Source organism: Sciurus carolinensis, chromosome 16, assembly GCF_902686445.1.
Source record: "Sciurus carolinensis chromosome 16, mSciCar1.2, whole genome shotgun sequence".
NCBI lineage: Eukaryota > Metazoa > Chordata > Mammalia > Rodentia > Sciuridae > Sciurus > Sciurus carolinensis.
This window is the reverse complement of record NC_062228.1, coordinates 2541057-2560498: the sequence shown is the minus strand read 5'-3', so window position 1 is coordinate 2560498 and position 19442 is coordinate 2541057. Positions and strand designations below refer to the sequence as shown.

Below are 19442 nucleotides of genomic sequence, written 5' to 3'. Positions count from 1 at the left end.
GGGGAGCCCACTCTGTGCCATGCTGGAAGGCGTGAGGAGCTCTGTCCCAGGCCCAGCCCCAGATGGCCTACATCTAGAAGTGTCGCTGAAGATTTCCACTCATGAGGAACGAACAGAGCCCAAGGAAAGCCTGCGCCAGCTCCCCTGTGCCCCGCCCAGCCCCCGAGTTCAGAACCGCCGCGTGGGGTCTGGGCTCCTCCCTCTGCTGCTCCTCACGCGATGGAGCAGGACGGCACGCAGCGGTCCTTGGGCTGCCGGGCCGCCTGTGTCGAGCCCCAGAACCCGGGAGTGTGGTCGGCGCGTGGTGTTTAACTCGCATTTACTTAACCTTGACACTGACTTTGTTAGCATTGCTATTAATTTTAATCAAGGAAACGAGGCTCATTTTTGGATGAGGACTTGATCCGATCTGTGGCCATTTATTTTCGGCTGACCCTGCCAGGGTCTCCCCCAGCCCTCCTCGGTCAGCTTCCTGGGGACAGACGTGAAATCGGCTCCACCAGCTCCAAGACAAACAGGCCCGTGGGCGGGCGCGCCGAAGCCGCGGGGGCAGGTCTCGTGCAGCCCAAGCAACGCTTCTAAAGGAACTGCGTTCTCACCTTTTTGCCAACAATCCTGTGGGCGACATTTGTTTTCCATTTTCTTTCTTTTTTTTTTTTTCATTAAATCACTTTTATAAACTCCTCAAAAGTTTCAGTTTATTCAGTGACAATTAGTTTATGGCATTTCTGAAGTGGATTTAGATTCAAGTGATAAAATTACAAGCCAAAATTGCAACCATAATGGAACCCCCTGACTCGAGCGTGGCCTTCGAGACCACAGCTGAAAGATCGCGGCCAGTGCCAGCCAGCGGGGGGGTGGGGGGGCCCTGTCCGCGTGGAGCGGGGCCCGCACCCTGGCTGCAGGCCTGCTGCTTCCTGTGCTCGGGAGACGGACTTGGCCTTGCCGGCAGGTGGAGCAAGAAAAGGGTCCCCCGCAGGTTTACATCCTCCTGCTCCAAACGTGCTCTTTCTGTCTGAAACTCCAGAACCAGCACTTTCTGAATCCCTGGCTGGCTGATTGCATCTCGGTTTCTGTGTTTAATGGAGACCTTCCTGAGCTGTTTCCTGATAGCAGCTGGGAGCCTTTTGAACAGGCTGTAGCGGGATTCTGGAACAATCTGAACTCATGATGGCAGGACTGACTTTGAACCTAAGCAGGAAGTGCAACATGAGGCCAGCCTGGCCCCTCTGTGTCTTCTTCCTTTGCATTATTTAGATGCCAGCAATGCCCCCCAAGTCCTGTCCTCCCAGGGGAGGAGAGGCCAGTGAAAGGAACCAGGCTTTATTGAGCATCTACTCGATTCCAGCCCTGGGAAGACAGTTGTGACCTACAGAGGTCTGAGACTTGCTCTCTCAGGGCCATCGTCCAGCAGGGTGACAGATAAAACAAGTTACAGCCCCTAGAACTTCATATGGGGATCTCCTCTGAGGAAGGGGGCAGGAGAGGCAGCAGAGAGCCCGTGCTGGAGGCACGGATCAGAGCAGGCCAGGTGGCCTCTCAGATGAGACAGTGGCTATGGAGCTGAGAGCAGAGGGTGAGAAGAAGCCAGCTATCTGGAGAAAGAAGCTCTGGCAGAGTGATCGTGTGTGCAAAGGTCCTGGGGCTGGACAGTCCCCAGGTTGTCCGAGGTGCAGGTGATCAATGCGTGAGCCCCTGAGGGGATGCAGTGTGGAGGGCATGCCAGCTAGCCCCACCCCTCCTGTGGCTGTCTCTCCGCCTCTTCCATCTGGCCCCCCTCACGTTGCAGGTGCCTATCCCCTCTCTCCTCACTCCGCAAGCCCTCTCTGGAAGACCCTGCTCCTCTGCACCTCCCAGCACCTCTAGTGGATCCTGAGCCAGGACAGAAAGAACCCCCAGAACCAGCTCTCTGCCTGGGTGGTCTGCTTGCCAAAGATGTGTCTCTACCTGGGGTCCTCACAGACTGCTCTGGGGGGTCCCTTGGCCTCTGTGGCCCTCACAGCTCCACGAGAGGACCACCCGATGCCTTCTCTCTCTAGGACACCCACCCCAGGCTGCAGGAGCCAGAGGGTCTGAGAACTTGAACTTGAAAGTGTACAAGTAGCAAGTGCCTGTGGTCTAGGGGTCTGACCCGTGCAGATACCGAGGGCCCTGGTCCAGGGGTCTGACCCATGCAGACACCGAGGGCCCTGGTCCAGGGGTCTGACCCGAACAGACATGAGGACCCAACCACGTCTGGGTTTTGGTATGCATCCTGCTGAAGGGGGTCTCCACCTCTCCCTTGCCTAGACAGAGAACAGACAGATGGATGGGAAGACAGATGGGTGGTGGGCACGCAGGTGGATGGGGTGCATACCTGCACATGGGTACATGCACATCTGCACACACACACAGGGCCCGTGCATGTGTGCAGCACGTGCGCGGGCACAGACACGCGGTACCCCGGAGCGCTGCCCAGCCTGCTCTCCCCGCGGGGTAGGGAGCACCACTTAGCTCTACCAACCCATTTGAGACCATGGACCACAACATTCGTTTTGTTCCTGTGGCAGTATTTACATATTTTTACTCATTTTAAAATTGCAAGGGAGATAATGCTCCGTAGCAATTCAAGGATGAGACCGAGGCTGCTCTGGAGCCTCCGTCTCTGCCCCGGCACCTTCCCTGGGAGCTCAGGATGAGGATGAGGCTGGGACCGCACACAGGCCCCTCGCCTGCCTCAGGGCGACTTCCGGCAGCTCCGCTGACTTCCCCACACCCTCCACTTCTTCACCCCACTCTGGTGTTCCCTGGGTCACTCCTGGACTTGAACCCTTGAGCCAGTACTTCCTGCTGGGGAGACCCAAGCTCGGGCTCCACGGCTTGGACGGCATGGCCCCCACAGGTGTCCTTTAGTTGCAGTTTGCTGGCATTGGGTCCAGACCAGGAGCTGGCCATCTGCAGCCTGTGGGCCAAAGCCGGCCCACCACCTGTTTTGGTAAATAAAGTTTTATTGACACGCAGCCAGCCCAGCGCGTGTGTGGTCCGCGGGGGTCTCCCACGACCGTGGTGGAGGTGAGGAGCAGCCGTGGAAACCGCGGCCCTGGCAGCCTAAATATTTACCATCTTGTTCGTGCAGAGGTTTCCCAACCCCGTCTGAAAGATAAACCAACCCCGTATTTAACCAGCCTCTGTCTTAGGCGTTTCTTGCTGAGTTGAAAGTCCTGTTCTGCCGTTGTTCCGTCCGACTCGTGGCCTGGCCTCTGCACTCAGGTGCAGTTGCTTCTTCAGAGCGACTCCTGGGCTCAGAGCCAGCTGCAGTTTTAGGCTTTGGGTGCCTGTGATTACAGTTCTTTCCAGAAAAGCTGCACCAACTGACCCTTTGAGATGTGTCTTCACAAGGGGGCTGGAGGTCCCGGCCCAGCACCTGTGAGCGTGACCACATGTGGAAATGGTCCTTGCAGACATGGTCGACTTCAGATGAGGGCACGCTGGGCTCTGGTGGCCCTGTGCAGGAACTGTTTATCTGGGGACATGTCCCTTTGTTTTATACGAGTACCCTCAGGCCCTGGCTTAAAACTCGGCAAAAACATCTTCCTCCCCAGGAGCACAGCAGGCCTCCCTCGCCCGGGGCGAGTTTCTGCTGACAGCTGGCAGTGGTGGGGACAGCCGCACATGGTCGGGTCACAACTCACATCCCTCGTGTCGACGTGGGCCTGCTGTGAGCCAGGGCTGCCCTCGCGGGGATGCAGGCACTGCCTGCCCTGGCAGAGTGCTGGGTCTGGAGAGGCGGCTGACAGGCGAGCAGGGAGAGAGGACAGGGAGCTGGGCACGCCCTGCCGCAGGACTGGAGCACTCCCACCAGGCTGAGGGCCAGGGAGAGCCAGCAGGCACTGGAGCCAGTCTACTCCGAGGAGCCAAGGGTCCAAAGGTCGGGGGCAGGAGCACCTGGCAGCACAGAAGCCCCCACTGCCGATGCTGAAGCGGAGGCGCCAGGGTCGGAGCTCTGCTGGTGCCCTCCTCTGCTTTGTCTAATTTCCCACCACACATACCGCAGCAGTTACTGGGGCTCCTGCAAGGCCTCCTGGGAAACAGCCACAGTGCCTTAGCACTTCCAAGGAGAAGGTCCTTTTGCCCTGTAGCCTGCACAGGGTGGGAGTCGGGCAGCCAGGCCAGCCTCCCTGCACCTATCACTTCTCCACTGGAGATCCGAGGCCTGCCCTGGGCAAGAGCCTATTGTGGGGATGGCAGAGGCAGGCTGGCAGCCGGCAGGGCCCCTGAGGGCTGGGCTCGGAACCCACGTGCCGGCACCTCTACCTCATTCTGCTGACCAAAGAGTTCATGGTGAGCTCCAGGTCAGAGCAGGGGACATGTATTCTGTCCCTTTGGTGCAGAGGGTTGTTATGTGTTGTGTCGAGGAGTCACAAACAGGGTCCAGGAGGACTTGTGGGCACTACAGGAATGCTACTGAGGGAGAGGAGCAGAAGGAGGAGCAGGAGGAGGAGCAGGTAGAGGAGCAGGTGAAGGAGCAGGTGGAGGAGGAGGAAGAGGAGCAGGAGGAGGAGGAGGAGCAGGAGGAGGAGCAGGTGAAGGAGGAGGAGCAGGAGGAGGAAGAGGAGCAGGTGGAGGAGGAGGAGCAGGAGGAGGAGCAGGTGGAGAAGGAGGAGAAGGAGGAGGAGCAGGTGGAGGAGCAGGAAGAAGAGCAGGTGGAGGAGGAGGAGCAGGAAGAAGAGCAGGTGGAGAAGGAGGAGCAGGTGGAGGAGGAGGAGCAGGAGGAGGAGCAGGAGGAGCAGCAGGTGGAGGAGATGGTGGAGGAGCAGGAAGAGGAGGAGGAGCAGGAGGAGGAGCAGGAGGAGGAGCAGGAGGAGGAGCAGGTGAAGGAGCAGGTGGAGGAAGAGGAAGAGGAGGAGGAGGAGCAGGTGGAGGAGGAGGAAGAGGAGGAGGAGCAGGAGGAGGAGTAGGAGGAGGAGCAGGAGGAGGAGCTGGAGACCAGGCCTCCTCCAAGGTGCTGAAGATCGGGGCCAGTGTAGGTACAGGTGTTCCCCACCAGGGACCAAGAAGGCAAATCCAGACCCAGGCTTAAGCGCTCAAGAGGCAGGCAACGAGACTGCGGACAACAAACCTAACCCAGATCCCATGAGGCCACGGCTCCCATGGCTGCCTGGACGTGCCTGTCTCTGAAGTGGGCCTGGAAGGCCCAGTGAAAGCCTGTGAGTGCTCAGAGGGCGCTGGCACATCCCGAGTGCCACCCGCACTGGAGAAACGCTCGCCTGCGTGCTCACTCCGGGCTATAAAGCCCGCAGCCCCTCCGCCCTCACCCCGCTAGAGCCTCCCCCCTGCCTCCCTCCAGCAAAGAAGCGAGGCGCTTCCTCAGCGCTCAGGAAGAGTGTGGAGGAGCCGCCCAGGGGCTGCAGGTAGGTTTGTTTGGACTGGCGCAGGTCTGATGGCAGAGCCCAGCCGGCCCGGGCGCCTGCGCCTGCGGTCTGCTTCCGCGCAGAGCTGGAGGGCGCGCTCTGGAAGGGGTTGCTGCATCAGCCTTGGGAACTGCCCGCCCGGCCGGCCGCTCCGCACTGGGAGGCATCCTCACGCAGCCCGCGACAGGTCTAGAGGGTCCGCTTCCTGGCACCCCAGCCGGGGTGCCGTCCCAGCACCGCCCTGGGTGGTCCCTGGGAACCCTGAGGGACCTCGGCTGGGTACGTGCAAATGTGCCTGAATTCACACAAAGGGCTTGCATGCCCCCTGGGTACCCCCAAGGGACCCCAGCCCCTCGGAAGGCGAGGGGAGGCCGAGGCCGAGCTTTCCTATAGGACCGCGTGTTTCACAAGCTAGATCAAAGTCCCCCCTGAAGCCCAGCCGCGGCCTCCAACAGAAAATGCAGAAGAGCAGTATGAAGGGGGCAGACGAGGAGGAAGCAGACTCCTCGAGGCTATGGGCCTCGGGCTGGGGACGGCCTCCGAGCCGGAACCTTAGCACGTCCCAGCAGGGTTCGGAGCGAGCACTCTCACGAAACTGAAGCACGCGGCAGACTTCGACCCAGAAATCCCTCTTCTGGGAATTCATCTGAGCACTTGACCATAAGCAGTGGAGCGGAGTCCTGAGCTGGCCTGGATTCACCCACGGGTGCCGGGGCAGCACTGCTTACGGAGCAAAGCCCCGAGAGGACCGAGCGTTTCCAAGGCACCTCCGCTCTGAGCCATCTCGGGCACGCCGCTCTTTTACCCTCCGTTCTCCTTCCCCGGATGTCGGGCGGGGGCTTTGCTTCCAGCACCTCCTCTGTAGACGGCTGGGTCCGCTTCACCCGCAGGCACAGGGGCCTCTGGGACAGCGCTGGGTCTCTGACTGGCCAATGCGGTGCCGGAACCCCAGCTTCCTTCTCTGAAGACGGTGCTGAGCACGCTGCAGAAGCAGGCTCAGGAGGCACGTTGCCTGAGGCCACCGTGTTCTAGAGCCCTTGATCAAGGCCCAGGGGTCTGGATTCAGGGGCCACGCTGTGACTGAGACCCCGTGATCCTTCTGGACTGGAGGATCTTGTTCACTCTGTAACTATTTTCAAAACAAGTCGAAGCTACCCTGAGCGTTTCCTGTGGTAGACATCGTTAGAGTTAACTACTCAATATTCATCTTCTTTTATTTCTTATTAACAGAGCGAAACGTCACCTGGCATTGATAAAACCTACGTTTCCCAGCTTCCCTTTCCGCCAGGTGTGTCATGTCACCAACATGGTGACTGAGTGGCAGAGTCGCCAGCAGATTCGAATGGACTTGGCTCACTTGGCTTGGGTTCCCCCTCCTTCTGGCTGGAGCAGGAACGTAGTGGTGGGGACAGGGCAGTCATCTTGACACCATGAGGCAATGATAGGGGAAAGTCCAAGAAAATGGAAAAGATCTGATTGACCGTCTTTTATGGAACCACTGCTTCTACTACAGTCTTGGGACTTCTGAACTCTAAGAAAAATAGTGCCCAGGTGTTCCAGCCTCCACTCGGGACCTTCTGTTAGAAGCATCCAGATGCAATTCTCGGATGACGCACTCCTTTGGGGAAGTGCCGTTGGAACTCTCCAGAACACGCCCCTTTGGGGCTTTTCCTGTCCCCACAGAGACCCCCTTTCAGAGAAGCTGCTCTTCTAACCAGGCACAGCTTTCTGGGGACGACAGAGGGGACGTGGGGTCCCAGGCTGTGGGAGAGACCCCAAGGCTCCTCTGTCCTCAGCATGCTCTGAAGGTCGGCCCTCGGCTCACCGCTGTGGAGGGCCCTTCCCTGCCCACCGCATCCACCTCGGCAGGACCAAGGCTGGTGTCAACCTGGCCTTCTCTCCGTGCAAGGGAGAAAGAAGTCTTAGGAAGACGAGTCTGCCTCTTTCTGGAACGGAGCCGGATCTGAGAGCAAGCTCCACGCAGGCCAGGACCTGCGGCTGGACCCTGCTCCCTCGAGGCCCCGTGAGGTTCTGGATGAGCGTGAACCCCGCACAGAGCCGTAGCGGGGCAGGGACTGGCCTGGGGGCAGAGCGAGCAGCCACGTGTGTGACCCCAAGACCCAGGTGGACGGGTTCCTCTCAGAAGATGTCGCAGAGGCAGCAGCCTCCCGCGGTCTCCCGCTGCTGAGGAGCAGGGTCTGCGGCCCGGGTCCGACTCCCTCGTGAAGGAGCAGCCGAGTCCTGGAAACTTTCATTTTCCACCATTATACAAACAGAATTGGCTAAATATACTTTCAACAGCAGGCTCTCCGTGGGCACCGCCTGCCCCGGCGGCCCTTCCTCTCTTCTACCCCTTTCCAGCACGGCCTCTGACATGCTCAGCAGAACACAAGCCAACTGGCCCCTGGTCACCACCCCCACGGGGCACTTGGCTTTTTCCACTCACACTATCAGAGGAGCACTTATAGAGTGCCAGATGTTTGCCTCCTGTGGAGGGTGTCCAGAAAGCCCTCAAGGAAGAAACGAGGGCAGGGACGAGGGCGAAATACAGCAGTCATAGGGAGGATCTTTCCAGCAAGTTCCAGAACTATCTGCAGGGAATGCGGGTATAGCTTCATAAATCAGTGAGTCCCGTTAATGAGACTGGCAGCCCTGTGCCTATTTTTAAAAGTTTATGACCCTGGATTTTCGAGTGAAGCCAGCGAGGCCCCGCGCGGAGCTGTGCAGAGCAAACCAGTTTTAAGTTTCCATCTCACTCCTGAGCGGCATCCATCATGATAAGGAGGCGAGGGAGGGAAGGAGCCAGTCTCCCGCAGCCTCCTGGCCTGGCGAAGCTGCTTAGTGGCAGCCTGATCCTGTAACCAAAAAAGGGCCCGTGGCCCAAGCTCCTCCCAGGTCCCGCCAGGCTCCGAGCGGCGCAGACTGCAGACTGCTGGGCGTGAGGCCCAGCCAGCGTCCTCCAACAGACAGGACTCTTCTGGGCACCAAGAGCGGGAAGAAGCCGAACAGGTACCAGGACAGCCCGGAACCTCCTTGCTGGGCACTGGCTTCCTGCAGCTCCGGTCAGGTTTCCACAAACCCAGCAACTCAGAATAACAGAGACCTGGTCTCTCCCTGTCCTAGAGGCCAGAGGTCTGAAGTCCAGATAGCCAGAGGCTCCAGGGCAGCTCCTTCCCGCCTGCCCCAGCTCCGGGGCTCCAGGCACCCAGGCTCCGCTCTGCCCTCGCCTGGCCATCTCTGGCTCTTCTTGGGGAGGCTCTTTGTTGGATTTAGGGGCCGCCAGATAATCCAGAGTGATCTCATCTTGAGAACCTTGATTTAATTACCTCTACAATGAACTTTGTTCTAAATAAGGGCAAACCCGCAGGCTCTGGTTAGGATGGGGCCTACCTGTTGGGGCTGCTATCCAGTCACCTTCACCTGGGCAGGTAGCGTCACCTTCCAGGAAGGGCCCCAGCTTATCATTCCAGGAAAAGACCCACAGGTCCTGTACTGGCCAAAGAGCAGTTAAGGGCGGGGACGGTGAAGTCAGCCTCCATCGAAGGCTCACCCCAGTCAGGCCTCAGTTTCCTCATCTATAAAGTGGCAACAGCAGGAGTTCCCACCCCCGGGCTGTTGTGGACCCTGGAAGAGTGACCGTTCATAAGGGACCACACCCCTTTGCAAGCTCACCCTCGCTTGACTTCCTTCAGGCCCCAAGGTCAGGTCCTAGGATCTTGACCTTCAGCATCGAGCCATCCAGGGGCAGCCACGCTCCTTGCGGATCAAAGGAGTCTGTCCTGAAGCCTGCTCCTCAGAGGACTTAATTCCACACAGCCCCCTGGTCACACATGTCTGCAGCAAACCCCACCAGCTGGGGGACGTGGGTCCGTCTCCTCGCAGCTGCTGCTCTGAGGCTGAGCAGCTCAGGTCCACAGCAGCAGGAGCAGCGGACGTGCAGGGGCCTTGCCGGCCTCACTCTGCCCTCGAGCAGCCTGTCTCCTGAACGCCCTCCCCTCTTGCCTCCGATGGCCCAGCCTGGGTTAAAGGGAACCTGAACCCACAAACCGTCAGAGCAGAACAGGGAGGGGCTAGAAGGGGAGGGAAGGATGGTGCATCTTAAAATAGCCACATGTGCCCATTGAAGACGATCTACAGACCGCACTCCACCAAAGCAGAAGTCACCTGCCACACCACCCGGGTGTCTCCCTGTGAGCCGCCGCACATCCCCAGCCTGGGACTGAAGCCAGAGGTGCAGGTGCTGTTAGCGTGGGACTTGGTTTCAAGTGCTTATTTTCTAGCCCGCAGGTAAAAGGCCTGACTTTTCAATGACGACCCGCGCACTGCGTGGTAGCCTATTCGTCCTGTGATTTTATTTTGTGAACATTTTGTGTTTTTCAATGGCTTTGTCTGTTGGCTCGTTGGTTCTGGGGTTGGAGCCAGGGTGCTCACCCCTGAGCCACATCCCCAGCCTTGCTTCTTTTTAATTTTGAGACAAGGTCCCATAAGTTGCACAGGCTCACCTTGAACTTGTGATCTTGCGTCTCAGCACCCCCACAAGTCACTGGGATTGAGTTTCTGAAGGATTTGCTTCCTCCTCACACCAAGCACTCCTAGGGAGCGAGATGCACCCTTCCCTTCTCCAATTCCTGGTTCCTAGTTATTCATGGAAATGCCATTTCAGAATATATGAATAAGGCCATAACGAATATCTCTTCCTTCACCTGTCCACCACCTGTCCATCTCCAGCCCATCACCTACTCATCACTGTCCATCACCAATCTGTCATCTGTCCATCACCTGTTCATCATCAGTCTGTCACCTGTCTGTCATCTGTTCATCACCTGTATGTCACCTGTCCATCACCTGTCACCTGTCTGTTACCTGTCCATCATCTGCCCATCACCTATTTCAGCATCTCAGGATTCCCCTCGAACCAGTTCCTACAAATACAACAACCGCCTTTTGCACTTCGGGTCATTGGATGCCCTTTGTCAAACTGCTCACCAATTTGCAATCCCACTGTGACTGACAGGAGCACCTCCCCAAATCCGTTGAATGCTGCGTGGAGCTCTCAGCCACTGTGGCAGGTGACTGTGCACCTGGCTGGCTCTGCTTCTTGGTCTCAGCTGTGGGTGGGCATTTCCCTCCAGGGCCGATTGCCTGAGTTTCTCCTGTGGTGACAGTAACATACCTGGCTTCTGTCCCTGGAGGTGGCCTTTGTCAGCTGTTTAGCAGCTCAGCTGCACACCGGCATGCGATCTGCAGATCCATCAGAGTGGTCTCTTTGCTTCCCATTTGTTGATTGTGTTCCAGTTCTGTAGGACCAATAAAAAGACTTTGCAAAGACAGGGATCTTTCTTTTTGAGATTTCTTTCTCTCCTGATGGACTTAAAGAGGTAGGAAACGATGTTTTTCCTACTGGTATGCAAAACTCTATCGAGCGCTAGGTGCTGCACTTGCCTTGTGCAGACGCGGAGAGCCCAGGGAGATGACCCTGGCCCGCCATCTACTTCCGGGAACCCTCTGAGCAACTCTTCAGGTCAGAGTCCAGGAAAGGAAGCCTGGGGGAGGGCCATGCCCAGCTCCCTGCCGGGTTCCAACGCCAGCCGCCTCAGGACCCTGCCCAGCCTGGGAAGGCCGGGTGCCTCACCCTGCAGGGTGGCAGGCTCCCAGAGCTGCACTCTCCCTCAGAACCACCTCGAATGGGTGGTTCAGAACTGCAGGGATGTGTGCTAGCCCCGCAGCCAGAGCCCGGAGCCAGGTCTGAGCGGGGCCCTCCCAGAGGCTCCTTCCTGCCCTGTGCTCTGGCTGCAGGGTGGCCCCTGCGGTCCTCAGTTCACAGCTCCCTAACCCAGTCCCCCTGAGCCACCCTGGCCCATGTCCTGTGGGCCTCCAGGGGTCCTCCTGTGTGTCTCTGTCTCCCCCCTTCATTAAGGACACCAGTCTCTACACCAGGGCCCTCCCTAACCCAGCATGACCTCATCCAAACTAATTAGAGCCACACAGATCCTATTTCCAAATAAGTGTGTCCAAATAGAGTCTCATTCTGAGGTTCTGGTGAGGCCAGGCATTTGGGGGGACACTGTCCAACCTGGTACAAGTGGTCTGAGAAACACCTGGCAGTGGAGGGGACAGCCTGGGGGAGGTTCCTCCTTCAGGCTGTGTCAAACTCACCCAGCACCCTCAGACACTGCACCCATGTCCACCGGGCTCCCTGCTCAGACTCCTGGGCGTGGACGCCACACCTAGGCACTGTGCTCCCTTGGCAATCCTGAGGCATGGCTGTGACCCCCCCAGGAGCTGTCACTGAAGCATGGCAGAGGCAGGAGCTACTTTGTCAGTCCCCTTGCAGCTGAAGGTGGCCCTGGGACATGTTCCCACGAGGGAGGTCTCTTCTAGGTCAGTTGAATGACGGGTCCCCTGGGGAGCAGGGGCAGGACATGAGGGGAGGGATCCAGGGTCCCTGGATGACCTTCTGGAGGGGCTTTTCCCTGAGCAAGAAACTGGGGGGTAGGTCGTCACAGATGGAGCCATCGGCATCGATGTGACACGATCTGGTAAGAGCCACAGGTCCAACAGGACATTTAGCCTCCGTGTCTCGTATTCCCAAGCCCTCTTCCTATAACCTCCAGATAACCCCAGATTTGAGTATGTGACTAGTGCTTTGCATCCTTAACAAAATAGGAGTTAGATGCAAGTTCCACCAACCTAAAACAGGGACCTGCTCCTTAAGGTCCTCCTAGGACTGAATAACAGGAAGATGCTGATGATCCCAGGTGATCCATCTTCCCTTGGCGGCCAGGATGTCCAGAGTAAAAGTTTCTGTTTAATCACAGCACCGAGCTCACTTGGGATTCCTGGAAATCCAGTCTCTGCTTCTACATCACTGCTCTGTGTTCTCGCGGAGGATGAGCCTGGAGCCTGCGGTCAGCTCCTGTTCCTCTTCACAGTGGTGGGTGACGAGCAAGAGACCGGCTCACAGCCTGCTGCGCCTGCGCCCAGGCCAGCCCCACCCCAGCGCCCTGGAGACCCGTGTCCTCGGAGCCCAGGTGAAGGAGGCACGTGGGCACCTTTCCCTCCAAGGGCACCAGCAGTGTGACAGAGCCCACAGAGAAGACGCAGATGGCTCTGGGTCCACAAGGAACCCCCTGTCTCTGGGGAAGACTGACACTTGTGACCATCAGGACATTGGGGGGCAGAAATGACCGCAAGCAAGGGCCTGGACGTGAGAGGGAGGGCTAACGGGAGCCGAGGGGCCGTGGGCTGTGGCGGTGGCCAGGCACCTCACTGGATTTTGAAGGGTGAACCGAGACGCTGGGGGGGGACAGCCCCATGTTCTGAGAGGAAAGAGCATGCACGCCCGGGGCGCCGAGGCCCTCGCTGCTCTGGAGGGTCTGCCCTCTTGAGCTTCCAGCCCGCTCCCCTGCCCCGTCGGGGGTTTGGCCTGGGATCTCCTTTGGGTTGTTGGTTTGGTTTTCATTTTGTTTTTTAGTTAATATGTAAAGTTACTTAAAATACTCCCCGTGTCCTGGCGTCACATTCCGAGCTTTTCCTGAGATGAAATCGCGCGCACATCTCCGAGGTTCCGACCTCCGGGGACTGCTGGAAGTCCGACCTATTTCACTTGGCAGGGCCGGCTTCTTCCCGTGCCAACAATAAGAGAGTGGGAGAGCGCTGGTTTCAGACCTCGCTCTCAGGAACACGCCTGCAGCGTTCCCGTACCACGGGAGTGGCAGGACGTTCCAAGAACCGCGCGGGTCCTGCGGGGACCGGAGTGTCTCGGAATTGTCCCAGGGTGGGGGCCCTGGGGACTTCTTTATGCAGCACCTGACTCCTCCCCCAGGCCCCTCGGGAACTCACAGCGACGTGCAGCAAAAACAGCCCAGAAAACCCCTTAATGGAGCTGCTTATGCCAGCAGGAAACCGGGGTGGAATGTTCTCTTCGTGTTCGTAGACACCGCGTGCCCAGCGGGATGGGCAAAGGGCTCAGGTCTCTGCTGCTGGTCCCAGAAGCAGGTTTATTGAGCCACGGCCTGGGTGGGGTTGGGGGCCAGGTGAACTTGGGCCTGTGAACCTCTTTTGGAAGCCTCAGTGTGAAGGTCAAGCCGCACAGGAGCAGAACACAGAGCTGAGAGAGAAGGGCCCAGTCCTCTCAGCTGGTGTCCACCTCTGCCCTGGCCCGCCTGGCACCCAAGCTCCCCCAGCGAGGCACAGTGTGGCCTGTCTCTTCCCTCCGCCCTGCAGCCGTCCCTGTCCCCAGCCCTTCACCCTGTCCCCAGCCCTTCGCCCTGTCCCCAGCCCCAGCAGCCATTCCTGCAGCTGGCCCCTCTGCCCGATGGTGCCCTCACTTGAGTGGGACCCCAGGGTCAGGATGTGCCTGGCTCTGCCTCTCTTCCCTCCACCCACAGTTCGGTGCCAGGGGAGAGAACTGTGGCCCACGCCCGAGTCCTGGGCCAGCCCTGAGGCTGGGGAGGGATATGGTGTCCAGGGCTCTGCCCAGCAGGAGGAGCATCCGCAGGGAGAGGGGAGCTCCGGCAGGGCGGTGTGGAGCCGCCAGGCGCCCGACTCTCCTGGCTCCCTCAAAGGAGCCACAGGTCCCCTTGGCCATCGGCTCTTACCTACTGAGCTCCTACTGAGCGCTGGTCGCCCTCCCAACCCTGCCCGACGCCCGCCTCCCACCTCTGTGGCTTCTCCTGGGGTGGGTCCAGCAGGGGCTGCCAGACCCCCTGGCTTGGCCGGAGTTCTGGGACAGGCGTGTTATCTGCAAGTCACTCAATCACTGAGGCACAATGACCCTGTGACCCCAGCCCGCTGTGTCCCTCCTCTCCCTCACAGAGCCTGTGACAGGTCACTGATCCCTCCAGCATGGCCCATCAGGCCTGGGTCTGCTGATAGACTGCATCATCTTCACCTGACCTCTGGTGACCTCCTGGGCCATGACCCGGCAGTACTTGGCCTGAGCGGCAGGGACTCGTGGGGCAGATGAACCCCCACTTGAGGCCCATAAATCACCCCTGAGGGGTGCTGCTTTTCTCCAGGCTTCTCGCTGGCCTGGGCAGAGGTGACCACAGCCGGGAGCTTGGGGTCTGTCTGCAGGTCCTGTCCCCTTTGGCTTCAGTGTATCTTCAGCAAGGAGGGCCAGGGTGGACTGCATAAGCCACGCACAGCACAGCAAGCACCCAGTGACAGCCTGAACCCCAGCAGGCCTGGTGGGCCTGGCCTGGGCAGGAGCAGGAGGCATCCTGGGGACACTCAGTCTAGCAACCTGCCCTGAATGCCCACGAGTGCTGGCCGCCTCTGCAGGTCTGGGCAGAGCTCACGTGGCAGACACAGCTCAGATGCCACTACAGCAGGGCAGAGCACCAGGATGCAGCCAGGGTGCCGGGCCACGTCCTGAGGTCCAGTAGTATGGCCACTCTGCCAGTGTCCCTGTGTTAGTATGACAACTGGCACAGTCTGCCCTTTGTTCCTGGCTCCTGGCTGCAGCATTAAGCAGGTGGGATTCGCCCGCGCCGCCCTCTGCGGCTGAGGCCCCTCTGGTGACCGGCATAGTGAGGTGCCTCTCGTGCCTGCTCAGAACTCCAGCCCCAGACGGCCTCCTCTCCCTGACTGGCCTCTTCAGACGGCGCTGGGCACGCTTCTGTGGGGGGCGATGGCAAGCGGCACCGCGGTGTTTCCCCACTGTCCTGTGGGGACGGCACCGGCCATCTCTGCTGGCTGGCCCTGTCTTTTTAACTACCTGCCTCTGAATTGCTGGCCGTACTCGAGCGTCACACAGGCCTTTCATCATGACAAGAAATCCAGCAAACGTGTTCAAATGGCCAACGTTCCCTGACAGCAGGTGGGCCGCTCAGCCCCCTCCTGCCTGGAGAGCTCCGTCTTCCTCGCTCGCCTCGGCCCCCGGCCCCCGCTCAGCCGCTGGAGCGCTTGGCAGTGGGTCTCGCGGGCTCCAGCACCCCCAGCCAGCCTCCTCCTCTTCAGACGGGGAGGCCGGAGCCCTGACGCTCTGCGGCCCCTCACCATGGGGCTTGGCGGGGGCGGGGGCTGCCCTGCCGACGGTTCCTCCAGAGACAGTGGCTTGAGTCCGGGAGGAAGGGGTACAAGACCCCTCTTCACTGAGGAGAGCGAGCTGGGGAGGCCTGGAGGGAAGGCCGCGGTCCTGTTGGAAACGAGACGCCAGGCCTGGGGCTGCCTGGGGCACGGGAATGGCGGAAACCAGCCCTCACACAGGGACCGCACGCCCCGGGGAGACGCTCTGGGGGGCAGTGCACCCAGACGGAGCGGCGGAGGGCCGCAGTCCCCCAGGCCTGGTCGCGCTCCCTCCCGCACGGCACAGGGTTTTCCTGCTGCTGAGGAGCATTGTGTCACTCGTCTCAGTTACTGTGTAACAGTCGTTTGACCCCAGGGTCTGTGGGTCAGTCCGGCCGTGAGGCTGCTCGGGCCTCACAGGGTGCAGCCAGGGCATCGGGGTTCGCGATCTCATCAAAAGTCCAACAGGGGGACGCATGTCCCTTCCTGAGCCCTCTCAGGTGTCGGCTGGGCTCTCCTTGATCTAAAATCTCACAGCAGCTTGTCCTTCAAGGCCAAGAAGTGACTTTTTTCTTTTTTTTTTTTTTTTTTTTTCATTTTAAAAATTCTCTCCCCAGGGGCTGTGGTTGTGGCTCAGTGGTAGAGCTCACCTGGCTCACGTGAGGCCCTGGGTTCCATCCTCAGCACCACCTAGAAATATAATAAAGGTATTGAGTCCACCTACATCTAAATATATATATATATATAAATAAAAGAGAATGTAAAAAAATTCTTTCCCATACCACCTTATTTGGGTGTGAACAGCTGGGCGTGTTTCTCTCCACTCCGTCCCCAGAACACCAGGCTCTTCCTCAACAGCACGAAATGGTTGCCATGATTCCAGCTGCCATTTGCAACTGCCACAACAGGAAGTGGAAGGAAAGTTTCTTTTCTGCATCTCTTTCCAAGAGCAGGAGTTTAGTGGGCAAGGACCGAGTGTCCCTCACTGAGCCCGGACAGCCCGGAGCAGGCAGGGGGCTCGGGAGTTCACAAAGCTGGCCCACACGGTACCATGACAGTGCTGAGTTCTCACCTCTCTGTAACCCGGCCCTCTCATCTATAAAAGCTGAAAACAATAGTATCCATTTCAAAAGCCTTGTGAGGAGGACCTAATGGACGGTGAACGCCAGCTTGGCTCACGCCCGGGCGTTTTAAGGATCCCACCGAGGCTGCGCTCCTCGCTGTCATTATCGCAGCCCGGGGCCGTGTCTGGCTTAATAAACACTTGAGTTGCTGACTGATTGACGGGAGGGGACTCTGACATCGGGGGACGGAGCAGGGAGTGAGGTGTGGGAGACGCAGGAGCTGACAGCGGCTGGCCCGGGACCACCCAGCACGCCGCAGGCCCGACAGTGGCTGGAGCAACTGCTCCCTGCTGCGAGGAGACGCGGCCGCTGGCCCACCACCAGGCGCCCCGGGCCATGAGCTCACCCTCCATGTCACCGCTCTGCCCCAGAAGCCCAGGCCCCGGCTCGTGTCCGCTGGCCTTGGCCTCACTGTTGTCCCTGGCGGAGCTGCGTCACCTCGCATGCCTGCCCAGGAGGCCCCAGGAACGGCCGTTGACAGGATCCGCGGAGGCCATGAGCGCGGCCTCCAGAGGAGCAGAGCCAGGCTCCGGGTCCACCATGAAGGGAAATGGGGGTGCAAAATCAGGCCACAGCCTTAACCGTGGCCAAGACGGCCACTGTTCAGCCAAGTCCCGTGGACAAGTGACTTGACCTCTCTGAGCCTTCGTCACCTCTTCCAAAAGCATAAGAGGTGTGGACATGCCGCTGAGAGTCCTTCCAGTCTGGCTCCAGGGAGCTCCAGGGTGAACTGAGGCACCCGGGGGGAGGGACAGCGGGCAGGGACAGCTGGTGGACCTGTTCCCTGACCCCAGACAGCTGTGTGCGGGCACCTGCCCTGTGGGTCAGCCAGGTGGCCCCCAGCCCTGCCGCTCAATCCACTGCCCTGCTCAGGCCTCTTGCGGCCAAGACCTCTCCTCCTCTGGGACGCAGGCTCTCGGGCTGCTGAGACTGGCCACCAACGGGAGGCCTGAAGCAGGCGCAGCATTCACTGAGCTGGGGACAGGCCAGTGTCCCCTCGCTCCCCATGGGGGCTCCCTCTGGAATCCCACCTGCCCAGGGCTTGGCACCTAGCTCGTGCCTGTGCAGCACAGCTGCCCGTCAGGTGGACCCGAGCTCGGGTGAAGGCCTCAGCCCCGTGAGCTCTCTGTGGACGGGCGCCTGGCTTCAGAGGCCCTTCCGTGAGGGCCGAGAGTGGGGAGCAGCCTGGGCCAGTCCCCCTCCGGAGTGGGTCCTCGGGGCCCGGGTGCAGAGGACTCCTGGCCAAGAGCGCAGGGGACGCCAGCCCGCCTCCCCCGCTCTGCCTCTCGCCCGCTGAGCCCCACCAGCACAGCCCGGGCCCTGGGTGGCTAGCGCGGCGGCATTGCCAGCTGCCTGTCATTGCTCCTTAAAAAAGAGAGAGTCCCGTTGTCTGGGGCTCGAGTGATCAGCACACCGCGCGCATCTCCAAACCGCGGCCGCAGGCCTACCCGAGTCTTGTTGGCGACACGGAAACACGCACAGCGGCTGAGCCTGACGTGGCCCCAGAGAAGGCGCAGTTGGTCCTCCCCGGGCCCAGCCGGCCAAGCCACTGGCTGCCGGGGCTCAGAAGGAAGGGCCAGGGGACAGTCTGAGGCCCCCTCCCGTCTGGACTCTGCTTCCACCTCCTACGATACAGAGTGGGGACTGTGCGCCAGACACCGCTCAGGAGGCCGCCAGATGGGCCATCTAACCTTCACCCGGGTCCTGTGGGGCGAGACTGTCGCCACCTCCCTTTACACCTGCGCAGCACCCAGGGCTCAGAGAGGTTGAGGAGCCTGCCAGAGCCACGGTGGCGAGGGCGGCTCGGGGCCGGAAGGCGAAGGCAAGGTCTGTGGCTTCGGTTTGTGCAGGAGCCCAGGGCAGGACAGTGGAGGCCGAGGACACTTTCCTCTTTCAAAAGGGCCGGTCCTCCGCCCTGGAGGTCAGGAAGCAGCGTTCAATGCCCCTGGGCAACGGATGTATTCAGAGGTATGTGCAGCTGACACCAGTTCTAGAACATCCTTGTCGCCTCACAAAGGAGCCCATGCCGTTGGCTGGCTCTCTGCCTCTGTGGCCTCGCTGGTCCTGGTGTCCCAGGCACAGCTCGCGCTCTGTGGCCTCCTGCATCTGGCTCTTTCCCCTGGGCCTGGACACAGGGTGTCTCGTGCTGCCCGGGCCCTGGAAAGGAAAGGCACATGGAGGAGACCTGTCGGCCGTTGCCATGGCCACTGGACTACTGGGGGCTGCTTGTCACAGGCTCATCCAGCGGAGGTTTCCTGACACCAGCTGTCCGCCAGGAGTGGTAGACAGAGAGCCTGCAGAACCAGCAGCCGTGTCCCACCCCTTGCGACTGGGTGGGCAGAAAGGACACTGTGTGACTTGAGGCCTTTGAGGAGTCCAGCTGCCCTGAGGCTGCTGGACTTGCTGTCCACCCGGTGGCGTGAACTGCTGGACACTCCCCGCTGGCCAGATCTTTCTGCCTGAGCCCCGGACACCACGGGGCAGACAAGACAACCTTACTGTGTCTCATCAGGACGCTCTGTCCGTGTGAAGGGGACCTGGAGTGGTAACAAGCACTTGTCTTAAACCCTGAGCACTGGTCACCGTGATGCGGCAGCAAGGGTCCGTGGCATGAGCCTTCCACTCAGCTAGCTGCCCTCGGTCACTCGCCCCTTCCACAGCCCTTCCCCCTCACGCACCGTACCCCCCAGGCAAGACGATGCAAAAGTGCCGCGAGGAACCCCTGACCCGAGCCCAGGAGCTTTGGGGCAGGCACAGCGGTCTCTCTGACCTGGGGGACGCCGGCTTAAAGAGACCAGCAGCTGCCCTGCATCCCAGCCGGTGCAGAGCTGGGGCAGCGTGCAGCAGGAGCAGGCCGACCCATCCGCACTGCCACACAGGGAGGCGAAGCTGGGCACAGGGCACTGGCCGGCACTGC

The 19442-nt window shown here is 60.0% G+C and overlaps 1 long non-coding RNA gene across 1 annotated transcript; it reads right to left on the bottom strand.

The window, feature by feature from the left end:
• Positions 1-366: 366 nt before the first annotated feature.
• Positions 367-13005, bottom strand: LOC124967441 (uncharacterized). The gene is made up of 3 exons (XR_007105529.1): positions 12081-13005; positions 10564-10687; positions 367-615 (listed from the first exon to the last, which is right to left on the bottom strand). It is a non-coding gene; the product is annotated as an uncharacterized LOC124967441 (long non-coding RNA).
• Positions 13006-19442: the final 6437 nt, after the last annotated feature.